We start from the raw sequence: 10,025 nt of genomic DNA on the forward strand, positions 1-10,025 counted from the left end.
GCTGATCCTGGTTTTTTACCTGAGTTCCAGGTATCCCAACTTAGGTCTTCATGTTTATGCCATAGGCATCTTACTGACTGTGCCACCTCTCACACCCCTACAGAACTTTCTTTTTAAAATTATTTTTGTTTTATGTGTATGGATGTCTTTTTTTTTTTTTTTTGGTTTTTCATGACAGGGTTTCTCTAGCTCTTGTAGACCAGGCTGGTCTCGAACTCACAGAGATCTGCCTGCCTCTGCCTCCTGAGTGCTGGGATTAAAGGTGTGTGCCACCAACGCCCAGTTTATGTGTCTGGATGTCTTCCCTGCATGGATGTCTGTGAATGTGCATACAGTTCCTGCAGTGACCAGAAGAGGGCATCAGATTCCCTGGAACTGGAGTCTTTCAGTTGTGAGCGGCCAGGTGGGCGCTAGAAATCAAACCCAGGTCCTCTGGAAGAGCAGCCAGTGCTCGTAACTGCTGAGCCATCTCTCTGCCCCCAGCCCTCATGGCATTTGCACACATAATTTGTCTTAGATGTTCCCTCCACCTCCTCTCCCCACCTTGTACCATCCACCCCCAGAATCTCCCTTCCCATTTTTCCACCACACATCTTCTATTACTCCCCCTACCTAAAATCTCCCCCCCAAGTTCTTCATGCACCCCTTTTAATTTCATGACATCTGCTTACACCCACTTCTACATAAATATGCAAAGACAAAAAATTAGAGGAAAATATGGAACACTTCATGAGTTTGTGTGTCATCCTCACTTGGGGACCATGCTAATCTTCTCTGTCTCATTCCATTTTCACTGTATGTGCCCCCAAAGTGACCGTTTCAGTGTTTCGTGAGCTGTGTCCCCTTCTCTTTCTCTCGAGCAAGTCTTCAACTCCCCTCCTCCAGGAAGTCCTCCTTGGTTTATGTCCTCCAACAGTGCTAGCACAAAGGACCATGGGGTCCCCTCACTGTCACATAGGCCACCCAACTATACACAATTTAAACATCCCAGGACTTCGGGGGAAAATAGCACTTCTAGAAGGACCCTTGAATCCATATTATCTTGAAATTCTCTGTCTGGTGTGGTCTGTCCCATGTCCCCAAGGTTTTGGCCCTGTTGTTTCTCTCTTGAACTGATCTACTCCCACTGAAGAGAGCATGTGCTTTACTTGGCTGTGATCTTCCTCAGGTGAGCCCTTCCCCTGAGGCCTTTGTTAGGGTAATGCTACTTGAGGACCAAGTAACTCATTTCTAAGTACTGAGGCATTTTGTGTGCAGTAGCCCAGTTTTGCTTCAGAAACTTCCCAAGGGCAGAGAGGGCAGGTGGGATGATTCCTTTCAGTGACTGTGGAAGCATCTGGAGCGTTAGCTCCCAGTGCATGGTGAATTAAGCAAGCCCACAGTACATCCACCTGGCCAGCCCTGTTTTCCTCAGTCATGTATTTAGGACTGTTTTGTGTGCTGGCTTAGGTTTTGATCCTGTCCAGTGTGAGCAGGGGTCCCAGGGCTGGCAGGGGAGCCAGAATGAGCGGATTTGACTTCTAATCTGACTCACACATCTGTCGAGAGTGCTGTCAAGCTGGGGAAGTTTAGCTGTGCCTCTAGCCTGAGCCTGCCCTGCTCGCTGCCACAGCTGGCCTCTAGCCCCGAGGCGCACCCCTCCCTCCTCTGGGAGCCCAAAGTTGGCCATGGGGTGAGGGGTGTCCTAGGAGGACCGCAGCCTATGGACAGGCGACAGGCGGATGTTTTCTCTCCTCGACATTGTTCTGACCCCAGTCTATTGTGTGTGCCAAGAGAGCGTCACCAAGTCTCCTGGCAGGCTCTCAGCAGAGTTGGGGAACATTTCCGGAGGGGAGTGGCCCATTATGAATGCTGAGGCTTTCACAAGCTCTGCCATTCCTTTGGGTTGGCTGGGCTGCAAGAGTCTAGAAGGACAACAATGGAGACTCCAGAATCCCTGAAGGCTAGCTTCGAGGTTGAAGGTCCCAAGGACCTTGACAGGCTACCGGTTTGCCCAAGAGTTCTCCCAGGCTGGGCCTGAAGCCCATGGGGGGCTTGGGAATGGGAAGTAGAGGAGATCTGGCAGGGAGTTGGTGGACAGATAGATACACAGCTGGGGACATCAAGAGAGCCAGAATTGTATTGTATTTTATTAACAATTCCTGACCCCTAACCTGAGCTGGCTCCCACCTGAGGATGGGAAAGGACCTGGTCACCTTCAAACACTCCACTGAATCTATCTATCCCAGAGGAAATGGAAATTCAGAATTGTTTGCCAGTGGGTGAGTAATGAGCATTGCTCCCAACTGGCTCACAGCTGTTCCCCCCAGAAAAAAAGTATTTATGTCTGTGCCTCTCTTTATCAGGCTAAGGCATGCACTTCAGGCAAGCAAGGGTGTGTGTGTGTGTGTGTGTATCTGTGTGTTTATGTGTGTCTGTTCATCTGTGTGTCTGTGTATATGTGTCTTTGTGTATCTGTGTGTATGCATCTTAGCGTGTCTCTCTCTGTGTGTGTGTCCTTCTGTGTGTATCTCTGTGTGTTCATCTGTGTGTGTATGTGTGTGGGTAGGGGGGAGGGAAAGGGAGAGAGTGAGGAATTAGTCCCTCTGTGGGGATTAACTCCCAGCAAGACCAAAAATTTGGGAAGTACCTATTTCATATAGATGTGAAATAGAGTCCCGCAGAGGTTAAGAATTGACTCAGACCATATAACTACTCTGTGGCAGAGCCAGGATTTGAACCGAAGTCTATGACACTCCAAAGTACTTGTCCTAAACAAAGTTATTCGAAGTTCCAGTGCATAAAACATAGCATGCAAAACTTCTAGGCCCTGTGCCCTTGCCCTGGGTAAGGGCAGAATCTCAGCAATGCTCCTAATTCACAGGGATGGTTCTGAAGTGATGATGTCACAGGTTAAGAAATGATTTTGGGGCTCTGCTTTAGGACCCCAGTCACAGAGCACGGCCTAATCAGAGAACATCAGAACCCCAGATTGCTGCTAACCCCCAGGAGCTTTGCTGAGAGAGAGTGACCCAGGAGAAGGGTGTGGTCGTCCATGCCAGTTGTTTTTGTCAGTTTGACACAAACCTAGACATATGCAACAGGAAGTCCCAACTAAAGAATGCCCCCTCATATCAGATTGGCTTTTAGGAGAGCTTGTTGGGCCTTTTTTCTTTGATCGATGATTGACCGCGGTGGTGCCGTGCCCAGCCAGATCGTCCTGGAGTGTATAAGAAAGCAAACTGAGCAAGTCAGTAAGTTTTCTCATGGTTTCTACCTTGGTTCCTGCCCTGACTTCCCTCAGTGCTGGAGTGTGACCCAAGAGTTGTAAGATGAAAGAAACCCTTTCCTCCCGGAGTTGCTTTCAGATAAAACAGTGTTTTATCACACAAGCACAAACCCAAGACACTCTCAGTACAAAAGTAGGTCTGATCCAGGTGGTGGTGGCACATGCTTTTAATCCCAGCACTTGGGAGTCAGAGACAGGCAGATCTCTGTGAGTTCCAGTACAGCCTGGCCTACACAGAGAAACCCTGTCTCGGAAAAAAAAATAGGACTGATCGTTTCAGCGCCCCTCCCAAAGAGACACACCTGCACAAAATCAAGAAAGGCACGTGGGGAGATGTCTGTTGTACTGACTGACTCCCTGCCGTGAGGGAGGGCTAAGACCCTCCTGCGTCACAGTGTCTGAAGCTATGCTATGAATAGACAGCCCCAGGTCCCACCTCCCAGGGGGAAGGTGACTCTCCTTTAAGATTTCTCCCCTGGCAATCTCAGCACAAATGGAAGCTTGAGAAGGAGAAGAAGTAGGAATGGAATAGCTTTGGTGTCCTGAGGAACAAGCATCTCCATAGACTCCAAAGCTACAGCACCCCAGGGAAGCATGCCACTGAGTATTTATCAAAAAGCCAGCATATGAAGTGAGAGTTCTGTGTTTGAGTCCTGCTTGGACACTCTGCAGTCCTGGATGACTGTGCCTCACTGGGCCCCAATCCTCGTACCTCTGATGAGGTAAGTTTGTCACCCACCACCATCACTGTGGCCCTCTGAAAAGTGGGCATGCAGCAGTCTCTGAATAAGCTAGAGGACCTTCTCGTGTGTTTTGGGAAATACCACCAGAGGACTCCCAGTGGGCTCCATATGGATCATGCCCACATTATCCTGTTGGGGAGTTGAGAGCTGGGTGTGGGGTGAGTAATTAGTCCCAGAAACAGGACCTAGGACACCGAGCAGACGGTCAAGTGTCAGGTTATGTTTGCAGGAGTCTGAAGCAGATAACATAAGCCTGGCAAGACAACTTCTGGGTTAAGGGCATAGGGCTCATATCCTCACTGGACAACTTGCTAAGTGAGTCACTCTGGGCCACTTAAGTCTGCCTCTCTGTGTCTCAGTATCCTATGTGTGAAATATAATAATCAACGTACCCACTTCTCAATCCAGAAAAAAAAAAATTCAAACATGCTTAGCACACATTAAGGAATCAGTATCAGTCAGGACTGCCTATTAATGGAAAGATTTTTGAGTGCAGGGGAATCTTTAATAGTCTTGAGTTTCTGTTGTGTCCTCCTCACATCTAAGGTTATCCCTGGATGCCCTGGATGCAGGTGATGATGAAAGCAATGCTTTCATCATAGTTATAGTTCTCAGGCTCGGCCTTCTCCCCTGGGTAAATCTCCCTGTGAGTAAGAGTCAGGATGAGGCAGCAATGGCTGGGTTAGAGGGCATTGCCACCAGCACCTCTTAAGCCGGGTTTCTGCTTCCTTAGTAGGTACCTGTAATCCCAGTATTTGGGAGGTGGAAGCATGAGGATTAGGAGTTCAAGGAAGCCTAAGGTACAAGAAACCCTGGAGAGAGGGAGGAGGAGGGGAAGGGAAGAGGAAAAGGCTATCTTTGTTAAGTCAATATCTGTAGGGAAGACTGAGGTAACTCATCGGTAGAAGACATGCTTTCCATACAAAAGGTCTTAGGTTCATTCCCCTCTACCACCAAAAAGAAAATGTCACTAGGTAGAAAGCCCCAGCAATCCGTGAGTGCAGACTGCCGCCACATCAGGCAGAGCACCAAGACACCAACAGAAGAGAGACACGGCAGTGATCTGAGGGCTCCAGCTACTTCCCTCTAAGGCTCCCATCTGCCAGGAGGTGGAGGAAGCAGTAGGGTCTGGACCCACGCCCATCGTGGGAATGTTCACCCTCATTCTAAGCCAGGGCCTGGCCTGCCCCTGGCAGCACAGTGACTCACACTACCAGGTCCACACACCAGAGGAATCCAGGCCAGCAGGAAACAGGTGGCCACCCTGTTACCAGGGAGACACTAATTCTGTTGGAGGGTGGTAGTATTTGAGCCAGACCCTAAGGCTGAGTGCATTTCTGCAGAACCAGGAAGAACCATAGACGTCCCTGCCCAAGAATTGCAAGACCTCCCTCATGGGACGTCTAAGATGAAAGGGAGGACAGGGACGCAAGCAGGGGCTCCCACTGCATATGGTAGAGGTCCTGTGGTCCTTTGTAGCAGTGCAACCTGAGGGGGGCATTATCATTACCTACTGACTGTTAGAAGTAATATACACTCATCATTTTTAAATGGAGTAAAACACAAACTCTGGGTTGCAGCCCAGCTGGTAGAGTGACTAGCTACTGAGCATGAAAACCTGGGTTTGATCCCCACGCCACACAAGGAGGGGGGCGGTGTCATGGCATGGTGGCACAGCCTGTGTTCACATCTTAAGAGGCAGAAGGATGAGCCCTGTGGTGGTAGCACACACCTTTAATCCCAGCACTTGAGAGGCAAAGGCAGGTGCATCCCTGTGAGTTTGAGGCCAGCCTGGTCTACAGAGCTAGATCCAGGACAGCTAGAGTTACACAGAGAAACCCTGTCTCAAACCCTCCATATACACACCACCAAAAGAGGTAGGAGGATGAAGATCAGGAGTTCAAGGACATCCTTCACATAAGAAATACAAGAAAACCTAGGGTACATGAGCCCTTGTCTAAAAAAGGTTAGGTGGGGAAATAAAGAAGAAAACGAAAATCGATATCACTCATGTGCAAAATTCCCATAATTAATCATTGCCAACAAACACTTGGATGCTTTGCTTTCAGGCCTTTATAAACATAACACTAAAAAGAATACACAAAAGCTGGCATGGTGGTGCACACCCTTAATCCCAGCACTCAGGAGGCAGAGGCAGATGGATCTCTGTGAGTTCTAAGCCAGCCAGGACTACAAAGTTAGATCTTGTCTCAAAACAAAACAACAAAACCACCACAATAAGAGACTGTGGAGTGCTCACACCTCCCCAAGACTCAGGGATCATTTTTGAAGACAAAGTGAAAAAATTATATAAGAGCCACAAGTCACAGGCATCTGATTCAAAATATCATTGCTGCACCTGACAGGGACATTGTATAAGATGAAGCTAGCCAAAATCTCAACATGAACGGGGGCAGGGCTCATAACATCCAACCCCTAGCTCAGCAGATATTGGCAACTGAGAGAGATATGGCTGCCCAGGGGAGAGAGGGTTAAGTTTTCTTCAGGGGTGTGGTCCTTGAAGGCTACTCATACTCTTATAGATGGTCCTCCATCTGTGTATATGAAAACAGTACTAGGTGGACTTAGTGGGTTAAAGAGAGTGATAGAGGGGACAGGGGAGAGGGAGAGAGAGCACATGAAGTTGGCAGGGAAAAGTGGTGTGATGGGGGACGTCCCTCTGTGTATGTTTATCTTATTGGTTGTTGAATAAAGCACTGCTCGACCAATGAGGCAGAAAGATAGGCGGGACTAGGAGTCAAGGAGGATTCTGGGAAATGTAGTAAGAAGTCTTGTGATCCAGGCCGGAAGTGACATAGCAGGCAGACTCAGAATATAAGCAGGGTGCTTCCTCTTCCTCTTGCTCTCTTCTTTACAGAGCCGCCATGTGATATCAGGAAGAGGACGCCAGCGGAAGGCGTCCTCGATAAGCTAAGTCTTATTATATATATAGATTTATGATAATTAAGACTGAGCTAGCATATAAGAAATCCTAGTCATTAGCCAACAGTGTTGTAAAATAATATAAGTCTCTGTGTGTTATTTTGGCCACCCACATGGCGGCGGGGCTCTGGTGGCTTGGTGGAAAGATTTATCGTTACAGCAGTGAGGGAGTAGGGAAAGAACTGGAGGGGAGATAACATAGGTGGATTTGATCAAAACACATTCTATGTGTATATGAAATTCTCAGTTCAAAAAGTATACAGGGATGGGAGAGGTGGCTCAGTGCTCTTCCCAAAGGAAACAAATTTAGTTCCCAGCACCCACATCAGATAGATGGCTCACAGCCACCTGTAACCCCAGGTCCAAGAAGCCTGAAAATATTTGGGTACTGCATGCATATGGTATGAATGCTTATACTAAGGTATGCATAAACATAAACTAAGCAAATAAAAATTTAAAGATATACAAAGGGGGATGGAGAGATTTATCAGTCCATAAACCTTGAAGACCCGAGTTTGGATCCTTAGCACGGTGTGAAGGGCCAGCTTAGTGGTACATATCTGGAAAGCCAGCCTAGTTGAATCAGTGAGCTACAGGTTCAATGAGAGACCTGCCTCAGTATGGTGATATTTTGTTTGTGCTCTAACAAATAAAGTTTGCCTGAAGACCAGAGGGTGGGGCTAGCCACTAGTTAACCATAGAGGCCAGGCAGCAGTGTTACACACTTTTGATCCTCACACCGTTGAGCCTAGTACCTGAGAGCTCATGTCTTTGGTCCCAGTACTTGGGATGACATGCCTTTAGTCCCAGCACTAGGGAGGTGGAGACAGAAATTAATACTGCTGGGCCAGGAGAGGAATATAAGGTGAGAGGAGACAGGAGCTCAGGCCCTTTCAGTCTGAGGATTTTACAGAGGTAAGAGCTAGTTACTGGCTGCTCTGCTTCTCTGATCATTCAGCTTTCACCCCCCAATATGTGACTCTGGGTTTTTATTATTAAGACCTATTGGAATTCACATTACACCTCAGAAAATAAGATGAGGAACAACAGAGGATGAATGTAGTGTTGACCCCTGACTTTCATATGCATGCTTACACAGTGTATCCAAATGCAGGTGCACACACACATGAAGACACATAGAACACATACACATACAATATGTATTGATAGGTATAATAATGCCAACCTGCAATCCCAGTGACTCCAGAGGCTGAGAAGGCTGAAACAAGTTTCTGAGGTTCCATGTCATCCTAAACTCAGTGGTGTATTTCTTAACATGTCCTGGGTTTATCCCTAATACCACACGCAAAATTATAGCTTATAATATGCACTATAGGAGGCTAGGGAGATGGCTCTGTGGATAGTAACACTTACTGTGGGAGCATACAGACTTGAGTTCAAATACCCAGGACCCATGTAAGAATATAGACTTGGCTATATGTATGAGTCTATAACCCCAGCACTGGGGAGAAAGACAAGTGGATCCCGGGAGCTCAATGGTACCAGCCTACTTGAAAAGGTAAGCTTCCAGTCCAGTAAGAGACCCTGTCTCAAGGCAATGAGGTGGGGAGCAACAGAGGGAGTCATGCAACATCCTTTTTGTAGCCTCTTGATTGTGCAGTTATGTACATCTACAGATAACACACACACACACACACACACACACACACACACACAACTAGAACAATATGTACTGTATAGGCAGTATGCATTTTTATTTGTTTTGTTTTTGCAGTGCTGGTGATGAACCCAGGACCTCCCACATGAGAGGCCAGTGCTCTATCACCTGTAGGCATATTAGTGTAGCAAAATCCATGTGGGGTATCTCAGAGAGTAGAGGGGATGTCTCAGAGAGTGGGGTGTGTCTCAGCCAAAGCACAAAGCACTGAGCCTAAAGGAAAGCAGAAGGGCGGGGCTCTGTGTGACAGGTCAGGAGAGTGGGGCCCATCTCAGAGCTGGGGCCTGAGTAGTCTGTCTCTGGGGGTGGGACCTCTCGGAAGTGGTTAGGGTTTAGCATTTGAGGGGATTAATCCAATCATTGAATTAATGGATTAAGGGATTATCTTAGTCACAGACATCATGACCACAGCAACTCTTATGAAGGAAAACATTTAATTGGAGGTTGGCTTACAGTTTCAGAGATTTAGTCCATTATCATCATGGCATACTACAGGCAGGTGCTGTGCTGGAGCAGTAGCTGACAGACAGAGAGCAAGACGCTTCCTCCACACCTCCTAATCTTTCTAATCCTATCAAACAGTTCCACTCCCTGGTGACTAAACTTACAAATACATGAGCCTATGGGGGGCCATTCTCATTCAGACCTCCACAGGAATCAATGGGTTAATAGGATATCTGGAGAAGAAGTTCTTATAAAAGCTTGGTCACTTGGCTCTAGTCTTACCACATTCCATACCACACTGCTAGAGGACTCTGCCAATAAACCACAAACAGATGCAGCCATGACAGGCCATAACTGAGAGACAAAGCGACCCCCTCTATTTTATAACTCACAAGCCTGGTAGTTACTAACAATAAAATTATCTTAAGACACTGAGGAAATGGCTGAGGTGAGTACTAAAAAAGGATAGAAAGGGAAGGGGAAGAATGGTGATTTGAAACCATGAAGCACAGAAGAAACAGATAAAATAGGCTATTGGGTGCTCGGCAATAATCAATATTTACATAGATATTCACAAAAATTTAAACCATGTATTGGATATAATCTTCTAGAACTAATCCATTAGCAAAGCATGGAAGACTGATTATAGCTAGAAAATTAAAATACAAATGTTATTCCAAAAAAAAATGTATAGGGCAGGTGAGAGGTCTGTGAGTATAGGAACTTGCCATGTGCAAGCCTGACAGTTTGGACAGATCGCAGTGGGATCTGGGAACCCAAAAATGAGAACTGACTCCCAATCTCTCTCTCTCTCTCTCTCTCTCTCTCTCTGTGTGTGTGTGTGTGTGTGTGTGTGTGTGTCTGTCTGTCTGTCTGTCTGTCTCTGTCTGTCTCTCCCTCTCTTTCTCTCACACACACACAACATATATGTATATATAATATGTTACAT

At 47.0% G+C, this 10,025-nt stretch overlaps 1 non-coding gene across 1 annotated transcript; it reads right to left on the reverse strand.

The window, feature by feature from the left end:
• Positions 1-711: 711 nt before the first annotated feature.
• Positions 712-815, reverse strand: LOC113835981. Its single transcript, XR_003485884.1, has one exon. It is a non-coding gene; the product is annotated as a U6 spliceosomal RNA (small nuclear RNA).
• Positions 816-10,025: the final 9,210 nt, after the last annotated feature.

This window comes from Cricetulus griseus, chromosome 5 (assembly GCF_003668045.3).
Source record: "Cricetulus griseus strain 17A/GY chromosome 5, alternate assembly CriGri-PICRH-1.0, whole genome shotgun sequence".
In the NCBI taxonomy this organism is placed as follows: Eukaryota; Metazoa; Chordata; class Mammalia; order Rodentia; family Cricetidae; genus Cricetulus; species Cricetulus griseus.